Source organism: Podarcis bocagei (assembly GCF_964188305.1).
Source record: "Podarcis bocagei genome assembly, chromosome: 18".
Taxonomy (NCBI): domain Eukaryota; kingdom Metazoa; phylum Chordata; class Lepidosauria; order Squamata; family Lacertidae; genus Podarcis; species Podarcis bocagei.
The window spans coordinates 12,200,789-12,222,338 of NC_138144.1; the positions used below are offsets into that span (position 1 = coordinate 12,200,789).

General features: G+C 50.9%; 1 protein-coding gene across 4 annotated transcripts in view; it reads right to left on the bottom strand.

Moving 5' to 3' along the window:
• Positions 1–21,550, bottom strand: part of DIRAS1 (DIRAS family GTPase 1) — a 94,681-nt gene that overhangs the window by 24,768 nt on the left and 48,363 nt on the right. For all 4 annotated transcript variants that reach the window (XR_014003657.1, XR_014003658.1, XR_014003659.1 and 1 more), the window contains exon 2: positions 20,548–20,631. The gene's annotated coding sequence lies outside the window, so the exon portion shown is untranslated. The remainder of the gene's footprint in view (positions 1–20,547; positions 20,632–21,550) is intronic.

Below are 21,550 nucleotides of genomic sequence, written 5' to 3' on the forward strand. Positions count from 1 at the left end.
ACGTGACCTCAGGGAAGCTACAGCAAGGCTGGCACAGAGAAAGGGAGGAGGTCAGCAAGGAACAGCCAGGAAGCCACTGCTGGAAGTGGGGGGGGGGAGCAGCTTTGGGGGCTCCCCCACCCCACCCTTGTCCCCAGCTGACTGTTCCTGCCCTGGAGGAACAGGCCAAAGGGTTCCTCTAGATCAGAACTGGCACAGCAGGAGCGGCCGCTGGGAAGGGACTGCTCCAGGCACATGGAAGAAGGCAAGTTCAGAAAACACCACGGAGACGATTCCCCAAAGGCCAAAAAGGTACCAAGGCCTCCACAACGAGGCACAAGGAGTACAGGGGGCCTTCCACCAACTCCCCTCCTCCTGGCTGAAGAGAATGAAACAACACTTTGTCCAAAGAGCAGAACTCCCAACGCTCCAACCACGGGCTCTGAATCAGACGGTATTTTGGGCTTCCAAGTCAAACCCACACCCAAAAAGGAGCCATGGCAACGGGCTTAGGGAAGGGGGGGTGCGACTCACTTATTAGCAAAAAGGGATGATGAGGCATCGTTGGCGCTGGCAGTGAGGGGGGGTGCTGCGTGGAACAGGCGGAAGAGGGGAGCAGATGGGGATTTTCAAACCATTTCTGGAAGGTATTTTTAAAGAAAGTGCACGCACAGAATGCAGTTTTTGGAAGCAGGAATAGATGTCCCTCTCCAGCGAGGGTGGAGAAGAACCACCTTCCAGGGCAGGGGCAAGAGGAGCCCTTGCCGGGAATCTCCCCCTGGAAAACCTCTTCCCCAGGGGAATGGGAGAAAGACATCCAAGCAGCGCCTGGGGAACTGGTGTCTCCAGCCTCCTTGGGCCAAATGGGAACTGGGAGGGCACCCTCTCAGGGCCCCACCATCCATGCAGTCACAAGGCCAGACCCACGGATCGTCAATGACACTGCAAAAGGGGTGGGCGAACTCTGCCCTGCTCTGCTCTTCCTCCCTGGCTCTGGGTCCCCCTTGGGGTTCCCTTGATGATTTAGCGCCCAGGCAAGTTAGGGCTCTTCTTCCTTCCCAAACTGGCAAAGGCCAAGCCTGGCATGGCTGAAAAAAGAGCTGCAGCTGCTCCTCACCACCTTTTGGTTTTGGGGATGCACATTAAAAGAACCTGCTCCACTTCCTTCTGCAAAGGAAAAGCGGAGGAGGCTGGTTGGCGGCAGCAGCCGGAGGACGGACTCAGCCCCCTCGCCTTGGCCCTGCAGGGCACGCAGCAGGCACCATCCGCCGCCACCCCCTGCAAAGGGGGATGAGGCCCCTGCTAGAAGGGGGGCAAATCGAGGGGCTCCTGAGACCCTTGCAGTTGCTGGGAGCCGGGGGGGGGGGCTTGGGGTCAGGATCACCTTGACCACTAGTGGGGAGGCAACCGTGCCATCTATCCTGGCTGCCAATGAGTTTCCGGGCCCCATTCAAAGGACTGGTGCTGACCTATAATGCCTTGCGTAGGACCGCAATCCTTCCAGCTGCTGTGGTGCTGTCAGGATTGTGGTCCTCTTTGGGGCCAGCAGGTCAGCCTTGTCCTCCCAGATATCAAAGGCTGGCCTGGCAAACGACATGCTCAGAGGCACTCTTTACACAGGCCAAGGGCGGAAACAACACAGCGCTGTGAAACAAGCCAGGGCCAAAGTCAAGGAAGGGCAAGACCCGCCACGTAGTGAGCAGAGCTGCTCTCCTTATTTCTCAGTGGCCCACCCAGTCCAGCCTCCTGCTCTCACAGCAGCCAACCAGGTGCCTATTTGGGAACCCCCCCCCCTAATAATGATCTGGGCCCAAGAGCAACTCTCCCCCCCTGGGGTTTTGGGCAACTGGGATTCGGAAGAATTGCTGACTCTGACCACGGAAGGAAGAGCATTGCCTTTGTGGCCTAATCCTCTTTTAAAGCCATCCAGGTTGGCGGCCATCAATTGCCTCTTGTGGCAGGGAGTTCCAGAGTTCAAATATGCACTGCCCAGATGAAGGTGAAGAGAAAGATGGGCTCCACCTTGAAGGATATGCAACAAAGAGGAGTGGTCCCAGCCCTGCTAAGAAGGCTCCACTGATCTGATCAGGGGTCAACAGCCAAGTCTCCCAAGGGGAGAAGCTAGGAACTCCTGTGCGTGTGGCAATGCCCATGTCAGAAGGAAGGAAGGGAGGGAGGGAGGGTTTTTCGATCCACAGAGGCTGGCTGCTGCGCCACCTCCTCAGAGCTACACCCCGCCAGCTTTTTTCAAAACCCTACCAGGGTGCCCATCTTGCCCATGCACTCTGCATCCTGCCAGGGCACCAGTCTGCTCCCCATTCCTGAGGGAGCCACAGGCCTAATGAGCAGCTGCAAAGATTGTTGACAGGAAGTTCCCCAGCCGGAAGATGCTGGCAGGAATTGGAAATTGCACCTGGCCAAGGAGGAGGAAGAGAAGGGGGGAAAGCAGTGGCTGAGGCTGGCACAGCTAGAGGAGGAAGGGAGGGAGGAGGAAGGGCAGGGAGCCTCTATTGGCACCTGCACCCCCCCAGCTGCTGCAGCAGAGGGAGCACCTGGGAAGAAGGTGCGTCTGCTGAGCATCACCCGCCTATGGGAGCACACCCTCCTCCCCAGACAGAAAAGGTGGGCAAGCAAAGAAGGTCTGGGGGAATCCAATGTGGGTGCTTCAGCGGCTCTCTTGCTGGTGCATTCTGTACGGGTGTGTGAGCTTTGGAATGGGCCCCACATAACAAGCGGCGGCACAACACCCCACGCTGCCAAAGCTCGGCATAAACCAAGCATCCCAAGCCCATTTTCGTTATCAGGAGTCAATCAGTCTTGGAAAACATCCCAATAGTTTTTCACATGAGCCTGCTGGTGGAATGTGCCCCCTCACCTCTCCCTGCCCTTCCCAGAGTATGGAAGTGGTCAGCTAAATTGCATCCCATGTGCAGGGCCACAATCCAGAGCACGCAATGACCCCATTGCACCATGCAACATATGCATAGCTAAGCTCAGTGCTAGAAATCCCCCAGGCACCAGGCACATTTTGTGACTGGTGCAGGTCCAGTTGTCACCACACCAGGTGCCTGGTCAGCGACTCACGTCTCCCTCTGGCTGCCCCTCCAGCTTTCTTAAGCAGGTCAACAGAAGAGCTCACGGATTGCATTTTTTCTCCAGGGAGTCCATGGTTCACATCCTTCCGCAGTTAATCCCTACAAGGACCCTGTGAGATAGGTGAAGAGGCTGCGACTTACTCCAAGGTCACCCAGTGAGCATCAGGATGGAGGGGTGATTCGACCACTGATCTCCCAGGTCCTCGTCCAACGTTCTCACCATTACACCACACTGCGTTCCTAGAGCACTTCTGCTATGGGCTAACTCTATAAATTAAGCTGGTAAATACATAGGGGGGGAAGCAAAATGTCCCTAAGAGAAGGATCTGAAATATCTTCCTTGAAGCTTGAATTTGTTTTATTCTGGGTTGTTTTATTTAATGTCTTAATGTGTCGCAAACCGCTTTGAGACTGTTTTCTTGAAAATATAAAGCTGTATAGAAATGAAAATACTACTACTAACAATAATAATCCTCACTGTTGCCCAAAAATGGAAACAGGAGCAACTACCAACGCTTGAAGAATGGAGAATGAAGCTGATGGACTATGCAGAACTGGATAAATTAACAGGGAAGATTAGATATCTACGAGACCACAAGTTCATCGAGGACTGGGGAAAATTTGTAGATTATCTGGAATGTATGTGATGAGCGAATAACACTAGTGGGATTTCAAGAAGCTCTGTGAATGTTTAAGGAATATTGTAAAAAAAAATAAGAGTGAGAGGGTATATAAAATGCAATATTAAAATTAGGAAATGCGTAATTTAAAAAATTGGATATGAATGATTGTCAGAGAGGCTGAAGGAAGTCTAAAAGAGAAAATATGTGACACATTTTGATATGATATTACAAATGTATGTTGGAAAATTAATAAAAAATATGTAAAAAATAATAATCCTCACTGCCAAAAAAAAAAAAAAAAATCACCTAGACCTTCCATTGTGGTGACTGCAACCTCAGTTTAAGGTGCCATTTAGCAATTAGCTCATATATCTGAGTTTCTAACACTGGCTAAGATGTCTGATATGTCGGCAAATCCCGTTTTGGGGGAGGGTTTCTTGTGTTTTTTAAAGGTGCCCACAGCTGAGACTCTGCCTGGCAGGTGTCTACGTCCCGCTTACCTAAGCATGGAGGAATTAACTCTGCCAGGCAGTCTAGACTGCGGTGATGAGGCTGCCTGAGTGTGGAATCTGCCAGCCAGAAATAACAGGATGGAAAATTTACCACCGGTGGATGGGAGGCAAAGGCCACCACTGCCACCTTGTGGCCAGCAACTGCCACTGCAAGCCGCCTGGGAGGAAGCCTGAGCACATCAGCTCCAAGGGGATTCCAAAAGTGTCCGGAGTCTCTTCGGTGGCTCCTCTGCTTTAAAGCAGCACAGGCCCCGCTGCTGCTCCAAAGTCCCCCCTTACCATGGGAGTGAAGCTCGCCTCCTCCTGAGACAGGGCCTCTGTGGCGGAAGCTCCTCCTCTTTCACAGGATGGCCACCCACTTGGATGGCTTTGAAAGAGGGCTGGGCAAACCCAGGGAGGAGGCGGAGAGGGCTATCAATGGCTCCAAGCCAGGGTGCCTCTGCCCTGCCTCCCCAGCCGGAGGCAGAGATGGGTCCCAGCTGGGGGCCTCCGCAGGAGAGGAGAGCGGCTTGCGGGTTTCCCCTAATGAGCACCTGGTGGGCCCCATCCCAGCCTCGTCCAGCAGCCAGGCTCTTCTTGCATCCGTATGGAACCTCCAGGCCCGGCAATAGTCTATCTGGAACCAGAGCTCCTTAGGGGTGTTTGGCATAGCTGCCAAGTGTCCCTTATTTGAAGGGACAGTCCCTTATTCCAGCGCCATGTCCCGCTGCTGTCCCTTATTGATGGATGTCCCTTAAATGATGTCCCTTAAATTTCAAAGGAAGCAGCTCCTCTCCCTCCCTCCCTGCCGGCCAGGGAGGAGGAAGGCTCCAACTGTGTTGCTTGGCTGTGTTGCTCACCCAATAAGGAGTCTAAGGAGACTGGGGGGGGGGGGTTGGAGCTTGCATGCCTTGTGTGTGGCTAGTTAATGCAAGCTGAGGGGGGGGGTTGAATGCTGGACGCCATTTTGTTGCACGTGCTGCTGCAAACTTTGCAGTGCAAAGCCAACCCGGGGAGCCATCTTAAGTTGAGGCTGCATAGGCCTTGTGGTGCATGTGATTCAGATTCTATTCAGTTGAACCTCTGGTTACAAAGTTGGTTGGACAGTGTTCTCAAAGCTACCAGCATGAGTTTGACCAGACTGCAGGAGGACAGGAAGACTGGAGTGCCTGGAACAGGTGAGGCTGCAGGTCCCTTATTTTGGCTGCTGGCCCCTTATTTTCAAGGCTGCTGGTCCCTTATTTTCAAATCTGTAAGTTGACAGCTATGGTGTTTGGCCACGGTGAGAAGAGGAGGCTGGGCTGGACGGGCTCCCTGTGGGCCTGACGTTCCCTGGCAACTCTTCTGCTAGTGTTGCTGGCCATTTCTGTGCCCACAAAAATCAGCTCTGCTCACCTCCTCATCTACCTCCCCTACCACTGCCTTGATGGTGAAGGCAAACAGATCCCCTCCCACCAGCTCAAGCCCTCTGGATACCCAAACTCCCTAGAAATGCAGTCCATTGTTTGGCGAGAGCCAGTGTGGTGTAGTGGTTAAGAGCAGTAGACTCCTAATTTGGGGAACTGGGTTCGCGTCTCTGCTCCTCCACATGCAGCTGCTGGGTGACCTTGCGCCAATCACACTTCTCTGAAGTCTCTCAGCCCCACTCACCTCACAGAGTGTTTGTTGTGGGGAGGAAGGGAAAGGAGAATGTGAGCCACTTTGAGACTCCTTCGGGTAGTGATAAAGCGGGATATCAAATCCAAACTCTTTTTCTTCTGCTGCTGTTTGCAAGAGAACAGCAAAGAAATGACCCAGCCCAGTGTAACTGAGGACACTGTGAGGCAGGGTTAGGCCAAGAGTGAGCAACTGGCTCCAAGGTCGCCCAGCGAGCCCATGGCTGAGTGGGGAATTGAACCTGGGTCTCCAACTATGACTCTGCCCTAGAGTTCTGCTTACTAAGGGCACACATCTGAAGTAAAACTAAGGAGAGCTGCACCACAAACTGCCTGAACGAGGCTGGGTGAGCCCAGGTGGTCCATGGGCCAGTCTGGGAAGCCCCCACACCTTGGCCTGGCTGATTTTTAGAATCATAGAATCATAGAATCATAGAATCATAGAGTTGGAAGAGACCACAAGGGCCATCGAGTCCAACCCCCTGCCAAGCAGGAAACACCATCAGAGCACTCCTGACATATGGTTGTCAAGCCTCTGCTTAAAGACCTCCAAAGTAGGAGACTCCACCACACTCCTTGGCAGCAAATTCCACTGTCGAACAGCTCTTACTGTCAGGAAGTTCTTCCTAATGTTTAGGTGGAATCTTCTTTCTTGTAGTTTGGATCCATTGCTCCGTGTCCGCTTCTCTGGAGCAGCAGAAAACAACCTTTCTCCCTCCTCTATGTGACATCCTTTTATATATTTGAACATGGCTATCATATCACCCCTTAACCTCCTCTTCTCCAGGCTAAACATGCCCAGCTCCCTTAGCCGTTCCTCATAAGGCATCGTTTCCAGGCCTTTGACCATTTTGGTTGCCCTCCTCTGGACACGTTCCAGTTTTTAGACAAGGAAAGTCAAGAGCCAAGGCAGATCCTGCAGTTACATAACAATCCTCACCATCAAACTGCAGGCCACAGAGGAGTCAGCCTCCCTGGCCTTGTTACATAAGGACTGGCGGTGGGGCTGATGATGGCACTGATCACAGGGCTGGCAATCTGTCTGTCCAGGTCATGACGGAAGAGAGATGCCACCTCTGAGTCAGCCAGGGAAGATGCATGGCAGCTGCGCACTGGCAGGCTTGGCCTGGCACAGGCACTGCCTCCAAACCAGCTCTGGGGCGCTCTGTCACCCAGGCGCCTGGCACAAGCTGCAGCTGGCAGGAGGAAGCGGGTGCCCTGCATCTCCACCTGGGGAAAAGCCTCCCCCAGGACCAGCAGCGGGAGGCTTACCTGGCATCAAAGGGGAGGGAGAGCCCGGGCTGTGTTGGCACACGTGCCCAGATTGCAAAGCACCCTGGAAATCATGAATGGCGAGAGGAGAGAGACACACTCTAAGAGCATATAAGGCACACAAGCTGCAAGGCCACACAAGTTGGGGTTGCTTTGGTTGCACAAAGCAGCAAGTAGGGCCGGGCAATATCTGCTTTTCAACAATGTCATATATCACCAGCTAAACATCACGACAGCCTGATAGATCACGATGTCTGAAATAAGGATGGAGCTACAGAGAGGCACTAGCTGGCTTCACGGTTTTCCCTGCATTGTGATTTTTGCATAGCACCCCCCACACACACACACACACACATATCATGATTTGTGATAAATTGCCAGGTCAACCATTATGAAAAGGATATCACGAGATGGACTTCAAACTGCCCTAGAAGCAAGCAGCATAACCAGAGGTGCCCAACCATTGCCGTATTTGCAGGCAAGGAAGCGAGAAAATCAGCAGAGCAGGATCCAGGGGTCCCCCTCGCCCCCAAATGTGCGTCCCCGTGAAGCTGCCCCCCTCGATCCAGCGGCACCCACAGCAGAAAGCGTCTGAAGGAGAGCCCCCAATGGACTCTGGGGTGCAGTGGGGGAGAGGAGAGGCTGCATCACTGCGAGTCCCTGGATCGCAGCCAAATTTTGCTCCCCACCCCAGAAGCAGGGCTGCTGGATAATGAGCAGACACAGGCGAGTAGAAAGCTCTTTGGCGTGCTTCCTCTTCTTCCAAAGAGCCACTTCCTCCCTTCCAGGAAGCCCTCTGGTGAGGCTCTTGTGGGGTGGGGGCAAGGCTGAGGCGCCCTGTGCAGGTCCATTGCAAGAAGGCAGTGGAGCTGGGATTCAAGTCAGCTCTCTCTGCCCCTCCTCTCCCCCCGCATGCACTCCACACAAAAACCAACCCAGTATGACCACACACAGCCAGAGCCTTGGGCTCACCTAGCTCAGTGGTGCCCACAGTGACGCCCACACCCTGCCTTCTGCAGGCAGAGCAGGGGCTGTGCCCCTCCCCACCTCACACTGGAGGGCCAAAGCAAGCCTCAGCCGAGGCCCTTCTGGCTCTCTCCCAGCCCAGCTCAGATCCTTTCAGTGCAATCTGACACCCGGTGAGGTGCAGTCCTTTGGCTTCCCCCGAAGGCACCCGATGGCTTTCCAAGTTAATTTGGGGTGGCAAAAGCTGCCCTCCCAACAGCGGCCCCCACCAGCACCTTGCAGACGACACCAGGAGCCTGGAGCTCCAAGCCAGAGGTTCCTCCCCAGCTGCAGCTACTCCTCAGTTCTTGCATTTTGCTTTTTGCAGGCCCAGGAGAGGCTCCACCGGCCAGGCTTGCCCCGCAGCTCCCCTCTCCTGACAGCCCTTCTCTTCTTTTGTTTTAAATGATATTTATTGGGGGGGGGGGATTAAGTTACAAAAGAAAAACAAGGTAGAAAAAGAAAAAAACAAGCCACTTCCAACCATACATATACAAATTCAAAATAAGAGAAAAAGGAAAAAAAACCAAAAAAACCCAAAAATACACCACAAACATTTAAAACCATTTAAAAACAAATCCATTATTCTCAACTCCTCAACTATCATTACCCTCTTTCCTTGACCTCCTCCTCCTCCCCTTCCTTCTATCCTGGTTGTTAATTGTCACAGCAAATCCTTTCCATATTTCATAATATTCTGTCATTACATTACCTTAAACTATTTTAATCTTATCTTACTATAAAAAACCTTGAAACTTAAAACTTAAATCTTGTTTTTACCAACTTCTCATAACCATATTCTTGCATAATTCTTTAAACATTTTTACTAAAGCCAAGTAATTTCATTCCAACATTTCTCTAACATTCATCAATTTTGTAAAACAGTCCTAGTAGTGAAAAAAGGAATATAAAAACAAATCCAATCTTCATCCAGCGTCTCTTCCTCCTGGTCCCAGGTTTTGTCAGTCCTCATTATCCCATCAATCTGGCGCATTAACCTGGTATCCTAATATTCGAGGCCCTTAAGTCTCTTCCATGTCCCTTCCGCAGCTCTTCTTCATATTTGTAACTGTATTTTCCTTTGTCTCCTGCTCGTTTCACTCGTGGGAACTCCAGCTTAGCAATATTTTTGACCCTTCTCGACAGATCAGCCCCTTTTCCATAATCGACACTAAATTCCATGTGGTATTTAAAGACATGTTTCAAAATCTCTCCAAAATTGAGAGCCCCCACAATCCCAAACATCTCACGGCCCATTGCCAGACTTGAAAAGTCCAAACATCCCTGCGTAGGAGGGTCTATCCAACCCCCCATTTCCAGACCAAACCAAACTTTTTCTTTCCAAATCTGGCTTTTTCCAAGTTCATTTGTCAAATCCAAAAGTTCATATTCCTGTTGGGCCTGTTCTGTCAGGGCACACTCCTGATTTAATTCCTGGGTGGGCTCCACATATTTTCCCACTGCCTGTTCAAAATTTCCCACTGCCTGTTCAAAATTTCTAATCGAATCAGCCATCAAATTCGTCTTCTCATGTAGCTGTTCCAGTAGGGCATTTGTTTTATAGAAAGCACACAACAGAGCTTCTGAATACATTGTCCTGAAGGTCAGATGTCTATTCCCATGATTGTAATCTGTAACAGCTGCCAGCTCCCAGGAGTTGGTTACAGTTTCACAGTCTCCCTCTAGGGGGAAAACTTCTATTTAATCTTTCTTTTAAAGACAAGTCTAGCAACAGACCACCGGTATGAAGTTTACGGCATGTAATGCCTTGAAGGAAAATATTATGAAAATGATATATAGGTGGTACATGACCCCAGTCAAGCTTGCAAAAATATATCATCTGTCTGACAATAAATGCTGGAAATGTAAGGAGGCTGAAGGAACATTCTTTCACCTCTGGTGGACCTGTCCAAGAGTGAAGGCCTTCTGGGAAATGATCTACAATGAGTTAAAAAAGGTATTTAAGTATACCTTCACTAAGAAACCAGAGGCCTTCCTTTTGGGCATTGTTGGCCAGAAAGTGTTAAAGAAGGACAGAACTTTTTTTATGTATGCAGCTACAGCAGCAAGAATACTCATCGCAAAATATTGGAAGACACAAGATTTGCCCACACTGGAAGAATGGCAGACGCAACTGATGGACTATATGGAGCTGGCCGAAATGACTGGCAGAATCCGTGATTTGGGAGACGAAACAATGGAAGAGGACTGAAAAAAGTTTAAGGACTATTTACAAAAACAGTATAAACTGTATGAATGTTAAGAAACTGCACGATTGGAAAAAATATGGTTCCAGCAATTTAGTTGAAAGATACGGGAAACTAAGTGATGTGTAAGAAAAGGTTGAAACTGAAAGTAATATTATGTTTAAATTTAAGTTATAACCAGTTGATAAGAATTATTTGAAGTCTAGAGACATAATATTTGAGAGGTATAAAATAAGATTGGAAATAAGGTAATAAATTGCTGTTTTTAGTTTTATTACAGAGAACGCAGGGAAGGGAGATGCGAGGAAGTCCAATTAGTCATATAAAAAGAGTTATAAATAGCTATGTTTTTTCTTTTTTGTATTGTATGTTGGTGTAAGTATATGTCTTTTTTTTGTTTGTTATTTGTTATTTGTTTGGTGAAGGGACTGTATATGTTTGGTATATGGTTGGTGATTTTCTCTCTTATGCCTGAAAATTGAATAAAAATATTTTTAAAAAATAAATAAATAAAGACAAGTCTAGCAACAGAGTTTCCTTTTTTCAGATATTTTGTCAATATTTGTTCCTTTAAGGTGCGAAAGGAAACAATGGAATCACTATGTTTCTCTTCTTTTAGCTATCTGTCAAAAGCGTTTGTCTCTGGTCAAAATAAAAAAATTCCTTCCAGTAGCACCTTAAAGACCAAATAAGTTAGTTCTTGGTATGAGCTTTCGTGTGCATGCACACGAAAGCTCATACCAAGAACTAACTTAGTTGGTCTTTAAGGTGCTACTGGAAGGAATTTTTTTATTTTGACTATGGCAGACCAACACGGCTACCTATCTGTAACTGTCTCTGGTCAATGAGCTTCAAACGTCAGTCCTGACACCCCGCTCCAGGATCAGGACGATGGAAAGTTACTTTACTTTAAACTCACTTCTGCAGGTTTAAACAGTCCAGAAAAGATCCCCCTTCTTCTCCTGCTGCCGAAGGGGGGTTCAACAATTTTAAATGATGAAAGCCAATCCTTTAGAAGCGATTTTCTGAGCTCTAGTTTACGTTGTCTTTGCTTTATTCTGTTTACAAAGAAACGGAAGGCTGACTTCCTGTTTAGACCTTCCCGTTTCAGTACCAAATTGAAATAAAATTTTTAAGTCCAATTCCTTTCTGCTCGCCAGTCCTTATTTAAAGTCCAATTGTTCAAAGTTTAAGTACTCACGGGTGCTTATTTTAGAAGCCAAATTGTCCCAGGAAAAAGGCAGCGCTCTCCGGCAACGGCTGTGCGGCTTCGCTCCACGGAAATAGCAGTTGCCTCACAGCACCGCGCCACTTCCCCCTCTTCTCTTTGGAGCCCGTTAGTGGGTTCCTTTGCGGGTTGGGGGGCGCTAAGGGTGCCCGCCGAGTCCCATGGTCACAGGCTTCATCCGCCTGTGATTTTTAAAAGGGTCCCCGCTTCGCCGTAGCGGAAAAGACCCGTTTCGCGCGGAGCTAGTCCCTCCAATTCAGAGGGAGTCCGCCATTGCCGATGGCGCCCCCCCCGAAGTCCTGACAGCCCTTCTCAGTCCCTCCAGTTGTGCCACATCTAAGGGACAGAATCACAGGATCATAGAGTTGGAAGGAGGGGACCCCCAGAGTCATCTAGTCCAACCTCCTGAAATGCAGGAACCTTTTGCCCAACATGGGGCTCGAACCCACAAGCCTGAGAGTTCCATGCGCTACCGACTGAGCTATCTCAGCTGTGCCAGTCCTCGCCATGGCCGAGTCAGGGGTGCAATTCTGCTGGGGCTCCCGTTTCACAAGCCCTTGGCGTCAACTGCATGGCAGTCATTTCTGGTTCCCAGAGCAAGCCAGGCGGTGCTCAGATGATACAGAGAGAAGTCCCTTTTTCTTGGGAAGAGAGAGAGAGAGAGATTGCAGGCAACTCTGCACACTGCTTAGAAAATAATAAAACCTCCTGCACATGCAGATGGGTATTTCAGGCTCGAACGTGGTCACACAACTCGCTTGAGGCAAGGTTCCTCCTGTGACTCATTCCTGGCAAGGCTCCCTCTACCTTCCCATGGTATCAGGAACCAGGCTGGGTTTGGTATGGGGTGGGCGACACTTTGGGCAAAAAAGGGTCCCCAAAACACACAGGCACACCCCCCCCCTGGCCATTCCACCACAAAAGCCAACTGCGGGCCTGAGTCATGCATGAGCCATTTTCCACAAAAGGAGGGCGAAAGAGCAAGCAGGATGACCTGGAGACGCCTCAGTGACCTGCCTTTTGACATAGCCAGAAATCAGAATCCTAGAATGGTAGAGCTGGAAGGGACCCCCAAGGGTCATCTAGTCCAACCCGCTGCAATGCAGGAACCTCAACTAAAGCATCCATGACTGATGACCATCTATGAACCCCTTTTGTTTACAGTGAGCAGCTGGAGAGAGGATGCTGCTCCCGACCAGAGGCAGAAAACAGGACTGTCAGAGTCCTCCCTTCTCCCTGCCCCCCATCTCAGGCCTTTTGGGCAAAGCTGAAAGCAGAATAACACCACCCCGTGATTCCTGTTTTCTTCCTCTCGCCATCACAGCGAAGGTGAAGTCCAAGCGGGTGACTCAGGAGACCAGGCCAGGGAAGAGGCTCAGAGCCTCTGTTTCCCAGATGCAGAGAGGACTCTCTGCCAAAGAGAAAGAGGAGGACAAGGAACAGTCTCACACGCGTCCGCAGGATCCTGCCACAAGCCCTCGTCTTCCAAGGATGACCCCAGTGACCCTCCTGGGGAATCCTCCGCCGCCAGCGCCATCCCAGCCACTCACAAGTAAACAGCAACTTGATCCAGATGCTGTCCTCCCCATGGGCCAGGGCACCCTGAGCAGCACCCATCCTGCAGGGTGTCAGGGGGGGTGAGGCACTTGGGGGTGCAGGGCCCTTGCCCCAGCCCGCAGCAGTGGCATTTCTGCCAGGGAAAGGCCCTGCCCAATTCCACACAGGCTCACCTGTATCCTGCACAGGAGGAGCTGCACTTGTTTGGGCCTCTCCTGCCCCACTCCATAAACAGCCAAATTCTACATAACTGGGCCAGGCATGCAGCTATTAAAATGGGTTTGTGGGAGGGGGGAATTGGTTTCCTTCTGTTTCTGTTTTATTATGTTTTTTGTATTCTCACCTTGCATTTCTCTTTCACGAACTGCCCTGGGGTTTTTGGAGGAAGGACAGTACAGTCAAACCGAGAACAGCTTAGTTCTCGAATGTTTTGGTTCCCAAACACCATCCGACAGGGCTTCCACGGCTTCCGATTGGCTGCAGGAGCTTCCTGCAGAATCAGAAGCTGCACTTTGGTTTCCGAATGTTTTGGAAGTCGAACAGACTTCCAGAACGGATTCCATTCAACTTCCAAGGTACGACTGTACATTGTATTGTTGGCATCTGTCTGTCTCAAGAGACAACGGAGTGCGCCTTCAGGGGTGAAGCCAACCTGCTGCATGAGCAGCACCCAAGTTACCTCCCTGGGGCGCAAGATTGTCCATGTGTCTGTGGGTTCTGGGCTTCCCAGACCACAAGAGCCCCTCTCAACCTGGCTGAGGGGATCCAAAGGAAAGCAGAGCAAGACGTTTGGCACCAGCTTGGCTGCAGGAGTTGCTTAGGGGCTCCGCTCCAGATCTGCGCAGGATTTGCTCCTGGGCCTTTTCTTCTCCCAAAAATGTACCACAAGGCAGCAGGTATAGATTCTTCCTCTGGCTTTACTCCCAAAGCCTTTCTCATAAATTAATATAGCCACAAGGCAGTGGAGGTTTAGGGTCAGAGTTTTCCTTCCTTCCCAGGTGGACAAGCCCCATCTGCCCCTAAGGGCGGTATACAAATGTAATCCTAATAAGTCTGGAGAAGGCAGGTGCAAACCACCCCACACCCAAACACACACCTCGGCATGCACCTCCGACAGTCAATGGCTTGGTCCTGGGGCTTCCTGAGAAAGGGCCCACGAGCTCCCACGGGGGAAGCGTCTTCTTGGAGCTGCTGGCCGGAGTCTCCCGAGTGTCAACCCCCAGCAACCGCCCCCTTGCTGGTGAGAGTCAGGTTCCCCCCGAAGGCAACCGATGGATGAGTTATGCAACGCAGCTGTGCCCCCGCCCTCCCGCCACCGCCCCTCAGCATCCCCGAGCGATGGATGTGCCCACAGGAGCTGGGCTGATGCGACACTCATGCACACGGCAGGCTCATCCCGCAGGAACGCGCCCGGCACATCGTTGCATACTGTTCCCATGAAGACTGATTGCCAGAGGCCTCATTAGCTGAGTCAGGCAGGGACAGGTAGCAGCGCCTGACGGGATTCGCAAGGCAAACGCTGTGCATTACGTAAGGCGGCCATGCACCAGGGAGTGCGTGTCAGGGTGGCTCACCAGCGGCCTGACTTCTGGGCCACAAGGTCATGGGCTCAGCTGGGAGAGGGACGCAGAGAGTGACCCAACCTTGATGTAACACGAGGAGTGTCACTGCTGGAAGGAAGAGGGATAGGTTGGCACTGCCCCCCTACACCAACCCACTGTGGGGCCCCCATCTGCAGAGGCCACCTCAGTCGCCCAGCACACCTCAAGGACCTGGAATAGCTCACTGCAGGGGGTTGGGCTGGGTGACCCTCAGGGCCCCTTCCAACTCTACATGTGACAGCCCATCTTCAGATATTTGAAGATGACCACCATATCTCAGCCTCCTTTTTTCCAGGTGAAACATCCCCAGCTCCTTCAACTGTTCCTCATCAGGCTTAGTTTCCAGACCCTCCACCATCTCAGCTACCCTCCTCTGCTCACTTTCCAGCTTAGAATCATAGAATGGTAGAGCTGGAGGTCCAACCCCCAGCAGAACAGGAATCATTCGCCAAACGCTGAGATTCAGAGTCCTATGCGCCCCTTTGCAGTGACGCACAATCAGGGACAGATTTCTCTGAAACGGCAGGGGACCCCCAGTCACAGCCCTCCCTCCAGGGACAGAGGCAGCCTAAGTCCCAGAGGGAGCCCCGGTGTCCCAGCCAGCCCCTCCAAAGATTCATGGGGGCAGAGTGTGACCTGCAGGCCTATTTTTAGCCCTCTGCCATCATCGTCTCTCTGCAATGACAAAGAGAACAATTTCTACCCAAAAAACCCCAGTGGGCAATGAGATTCCATTAGCGAGCACTCACCCTAATTAGAGGGATGAAGATGAACGAGAGCAGCAGGCCAGCACCCGCTCCCTGTTGCAAAGAGGTGGGTGGGAGGAGGAGCGAAGAGCGGGGGGGGGGGGTCTTAGTGTTAGGGCAGATTGCCAGGCAAAACTTTGGCCCCACATCTTTAGGGAAGTTTTTAATGTTTGAAGCTGTACTGTTTTTAATATTCAGTTGGAAGCCGCCCAGAGTGGCTGGGGAAACCCAGCCAGATGGGCGGGGTATAAATAATAAATTATTATTATTATTATTATTATTATTATTATTATTATTATTATTATTATTATTATTATTATTATTATTATTATCCCTCTGTACAAAGTGCTGTGGAAGATCTCACAAAGCCCTTGCATAGCGCATAACAGATTTGGGCTCTATCATATCCCACCCTGCAGGCCAAATGTCCCAGATTCAACCCCTGAAGGCCTTTGGCTAATTAAACAATTTATGGCCTTTTAAACTGAGGGGGGGTATTGTTTCAGTTTGTTACTACACTATGTACTTTTGTGTTTTTTGTACTATAAACGTATAGCTCAGTCAGTAGAGCATGCGACTCTTAATCTCAGGGTTGTGGGTTCAAGCCCCACATGGGGCAAAAAGTTCCTGCATTGCAAGGGGTTGGACTGGATGACCCTCAGGGGTCCCTTCCAACTCTAGGATTCTATGACTGTCTGTCTATAGAAATTTGATAAATAACAATGAGGATTAAATAATCTTCCGGTAGGGCTGGGAGAGACACCCCCTGCCTGAAAGCCTGGACAGCCAATGACTGTCAAGGGAGACACTGCTCAGCCAGGCAGACCAATAGTCTGGCTTGGGACGCGGCAGCTTCAGATGCTTCTAGGACCCTTGTACCTACGGGACCGCCTCTCCCAGTATGCCCTGCGGAGGACCTTAAGGCCCATAAATAGCAACACCCTAGAGGTCCCAGGCCCTAAGGAAGTCAGATTAGCCTCAGCCAGAGCCAGGGCCTTTTCAGCACTGGCTCCGGCCTGGTGGAACGCTCTGTCTCCTGAGACCAGGGCCCTGCGGGATCTGATTTCTTTCCGCAGGGCCTGTAAGACAGAGTTGTTCTGCCTGGCCTTTGGCTTGGAATCAACTTGATCCCCTTCCCCTCTCTCCTTTTTCCTTTCTCTTGTGATGGAACAAGTCTGGATATTTGGCCTTGGTGAAGATCTGACGTTTTCATCCCCAAAAAGTTTTTGATTTGAGTTTCTACTGAAATGAGGCTGCATTTTAATTTTGTATTTTAATCTTGTTTTTAAGTTGTATTTTAATCCATTGTTTATATACCTGGTGTTAGCTGCCCTGAGCCGTCTTCGCTGGGGAGGGCGGGGTATAAATAAAATATTATTGTTATTGTTGTTGTTGTTATATTTAAATCAGTCTGTTCCCCAGAGATCCATGAGGTCCGTGGTCCTATTTTCTCCCCACCCCCCTTTACTGAAAATCTTAAAAACAATTCCCAAACACAAAGTGTGGTCTTCCAAGGCAAATGCATCCTGCTTTATATCGTGTAGATAATATTATATATGTAGCAGCTTCCACGTGCGCTGAGTCAGGATTGTGGCCGTCCCATGGCAGGCAGAGCCTCCAGTAACACCTCCTCTCTCAACAACGTCCAGCTGGCCTGGTCGTGTCCACAGCACGGAGGGCGGCAGAATCGCCAAGGACATCCTCTGCAGGGAGCTGCTTCCAGCTCCAGGCCCGGTGGCAGAGCAAAGGTGCCTGCCAGTGGGGCCTGAAGGCTGGCAGCGCCAACCCTGCCAGGTGGGAATCCCTTGCGGGCAACCGCAGGGCCTGGAGACAGACGGTCAGGTCATGCAGCCACAGCAGTGGCCAGAGGAGGAATGACCGCTAAGAGAAGAGACACCATGGTGCATCGGCAGAGGTTGGGCGGCCATCTGTCAGGGATGCTTTAGTTGAGATTCCTGCCTTGGAGGAGGTTGGACTGGATGACCCTTGGGGGTCCCTCCCAACTCGCTTCCATTCTCAGATTCCTTTTCATCCCAACTTCGGGGAGAGAACTGAGAGGGCGAGAGGCCACCCAGCAAGGCGAGCATTACACTGGGGTTTGAGAACACCAACAAACACACCCTGGATCCAACTGAATGGTTTAGCCTCACCTTTGTGAAATATTGCAATAAAACCCTCAGGGCTGCCATGTGCCTGCTAGTGGCTGCAGGCTTGCCCAGGGCTCTTGTTTGCGGAGACAGGGAGAGAAAGCCCCCTCGCCCCGCCCCCCCCAAACTGAAGCAGGGGAAGCTCTTATCGTCAGGAGCATCTTCCTTCATGCACTGCGTGGGCGTCTGCTGCCCTCTTGTGGGCGCTCTCCGCTGCTGCTGCTGCTGCTGCTGCTGCCTGGGCAAGAACCACAACTAGGGCACTTTGGTAGTGGCCGACTGAGACCCAAATACTAATTAGGTCTCCCTTAAAAATAGCCTACCCCTGAGCCAGCAGGCACCAGCCCCATCTTACGCTCAGATGCACCCAGGACGAGCTCAGAGGCATCCTCAGGATCAGCTCAGGAGAAGCCGGGATCTCCTCTCGAGGAAGAAGCCGTGCTCAGCAAGGTATGCTCCATTGCTCCATTGCTTTATGGCGCAGCTTCCTGGTACCAAGCAAAGTGGACCACCAGTGGACCACCTGCTGGGGGGGGCTGCCTGGTCCACCCCACCCCCCGTGACACTACCAGATAACGTCCCCCTGGCCTGCCACCTTGGCAGTGTAGCAAAGCTTCAGCCAGGTGAGTGAAGGGTCTGACTATGCACAGGGCAGCTTCCGACACAGGCTCCCGGGTCTGGAGGGGTGCAGAATATGCAGGAAGATGTTTTGCTGGATCAGACCCAGGGAAATCAGCAGGCAAGCCTAGCTTGGGTAGATTTTATTTCAATGGGTTTGCTCAGCATGAAACATAGCTAGGATACAAGCTGCCATCTTTACAGGTCAAAAGGGACTCAGGGAAAGATAGCCTGGGGGGCTCCGCTGGAGCCCACCATCTCCCACATGCTAGAGATTGGAGTGCCCTGTGTTTTCAGTGTTCCCAAATGCTTAGCTTTATTTACGTCTTTGAGGTGTGTCCTGGTTGTTGTTGTTTTTAACAAAGGGGTTTGTAAGAGGAATAGCTCTGCAGCGCACAGTGGGCTCCTCCCTACTCTGCTGGAGACAGGGACACCACTGCATGTGGTCCATTCAAACTCTATGATTCTATATGGACCCCCCCCCGACCACTACACCACTGGAGGAGGCAATGGTAGGCTCTGTACACCATTCTCCCAATGACAAGAGCTTGCTCTCCCCCCTACCTAGAACTGGAAGACCAAGAAAGGGCTGCCCCCAGGACAAAAACTCCACTAAGTGATTCCACTCCGTGCTGATGCAAAATAAAGGAGCGCAACAGTCATGGGAATGCTTCCCAGGAAAGCTCTCTTGAAGGTGGGACTCACTCACTAAAAGAAAAGCACTTAGAAGTGCTGCCTTTTATTCCCAAGCTCCACTCCCCTATCAGGAAAAAGAAGGCAAGTCAGAAACAAACTGCAGACATTTGGTCAATAAAAAGTGGCTTTGGTGACCCCCTCCCCCTCCCTCCTCCCGACTTAATAATCGCGTTTGGCAGGATTTGGGACTCTCTATTCCTTGATGGAACAACAAATGCAATCAGTTGCAAAGGAACTCTCAAATCCCAAAACTGATACCATGCAATGTCTTCCTTAGATGAAAACGCTTCCTTTAGACTCTTTTTGTTTAGCACTGGAGTACAGGCAGCTCCCTATTTGCGCGCACTTGAGGCATGGGCGCATTGCCACAAACCGGGAAGCGGCACAAAAAGGAGCAAACGCCGCCCTCACAAGAGCACGCAAACGGCAAAACAGTGCAAAAACAGCACCTAGTCATGCCACAAGCCTTTGCACTGAATTTTGAGGCCTGTGGAGAGCAAGGGGGCTGGGGGGGGGGGAGGGATTGCAGTGGATTTGATGAGTGCTGCTAGTTTTTTAAAGGCATTTTCAAGGGTTTCCAGAGATTTAGAGGGTCTTTGCAGGATTTCCCAAGGCCGTTTGCAATGCAATATACAGTGGGACCTCGGGTTAAGTACTTAATTCGTTCCAGAGGTCTGTTCTTAACCTGAAACTGTTCTTAACCTGAAGCACCACTTTAGCTAACGGGGCCTCCCGCTGCTGCCGTGCCTCCGGAGCATGATTTCTGTTCTCATCCTGAAGCAAAGTTCTTAACCCGAGGTACTATTTCGGGGTTAGCGGAGTCTGTAACCTGAAGCGTATGTAACCCGAGGTACCACTGTACACAATTTCACTTAAACACACAGTGCCTCGGAACATAACTCCCATGTAAATGGGGAGTTGCCTGTATATTTTTTTTAAAAAAAAGAAAAAGCAGTCTGATCTGTCTTTTTTGCAGAATCTTTTTTTGTTGTGGTATGCTGCTCTTCAGTTGACTGGTTCCATCTTTATTTTTTGCTGTTATATTCATGTGCAATTGGCATCTCAGACAACTTGTTTGCTGAGCAGCCATCCTGATTTGCTGGCTCTGCGTTTCCCCCATTAGGCTATTAGCTGCAAAAAGCCTTTCATTACTGCTGTGGAGCGAGGATTTATTGTGCAAGGGCCAACTCACTTAAGTTGAGCAAACCTAAAGTTCCGGTGTGCACTTTTATTTAATTCATTTATTTGATTTCTATACCTTTACCAGAAGATCCCAACATTAAAAACACATTTTATGGAGCACAGTAATACAAAAGTAATAAAAAGCAGAGTAATAAACAGCATGATAATAAAATAATCATAGTAACAGCTTTGACAGGTCACAGAAGATTTAACAGCCAAAGGAAAACCTCTCTGGGGAGAGCATCCCACAATCAGGGAGCCACCACCGAAAAGGCCTGTTCTCATCTTGCCACCTTTTGGGGAGCTGGACTTGCTTTCCGAGGCTCTCCTCACGGTCCCTTTGCAGGCGGCGGAAATGCAGGCCGCGTGGCAAGAGAAACGCCCTTTCCGGCGGTGGAGCGCAAGCTACGGCACAGCTGCTCACCGTGGCCTCGCCAGGACTTACCTGTTAAGCAGACAGCAAAATGGCCTCCTTTCAATCCCAGGGATCTTGCTCCCTTAGATGAGGCTGGGGCTGAGGCCTGGCGTCCTGAAACAGAAACAGCAAAAAGCACAATAAGACAACAGGAGCCAACACTACAACACAGGCAGTGACATGTGAGATACCTTGGGATGCAGCCCCTGCGTAAATTGGGAGCTGCTGGGACGGTAAGTCTGCAAAATTATGCCTGCCATGGAGAAAGAGGACAGAGAAGAGTTTCCCTCCCTCTCTCGTCACACTGGAACGCGTGAGCAGTGGGAGATTCGGGGCAGATAAAAGGGCCTTCTTCATGCAGTACAGACTTAAGCTGCGGAAAGCACTCCCACAGGAAGCAGCAACAGCCACGAACCTGGATGGTTTTAAAAGAGGACGGGACCAATTCATGGAGGAGGAAATGGCTACTCGGGACTCCTAGCCAGGCTGGCTCTGCTCTGCCTCTACGGTCGGAGGCAGCAAGGCGTCCGAAACCCGGTTGCTGGGAACTGCAGGAGGGGAGAAGGCTCTCATGTGCAGGAGTTTCCCCAAAGAGCTTTCCTCAAAGAGGGGCTTGATCCAGCAGCTCGGCTCCTCCGATGTTCGTAACAGCCTCTGCCAACGCGAGGGGCACCAGTGGCTGGGCAAGGCAATCAACTGACCTCAAGCACAGTCTCCAGAACGGGAGGGGAGGCAGATCAGTTTCAGAGGACAGGTGCACCCACTGCCCAGCAACCACCCTGATGCGCCCTCCGGACGCTGCCTGCAGGGGCAAGAGCAGCTCCGCTCCAAAACCTCTGGAGGGCACCCGTTTGGGGGAAGCTGGGGGCGGAAAGACTCCCAGGCACCATTGGCTCCACTCCTTTGTTTGCTGGAGATATTTTTATCCTGCTCTTCAGCCAACAAAGCCTCTCCCAGAGCAGCTTACATAAAAGCAAATCAATAAAGCCATTGCAACAATTAATAACATCATAAAGCTAGCAAACAATTGCCA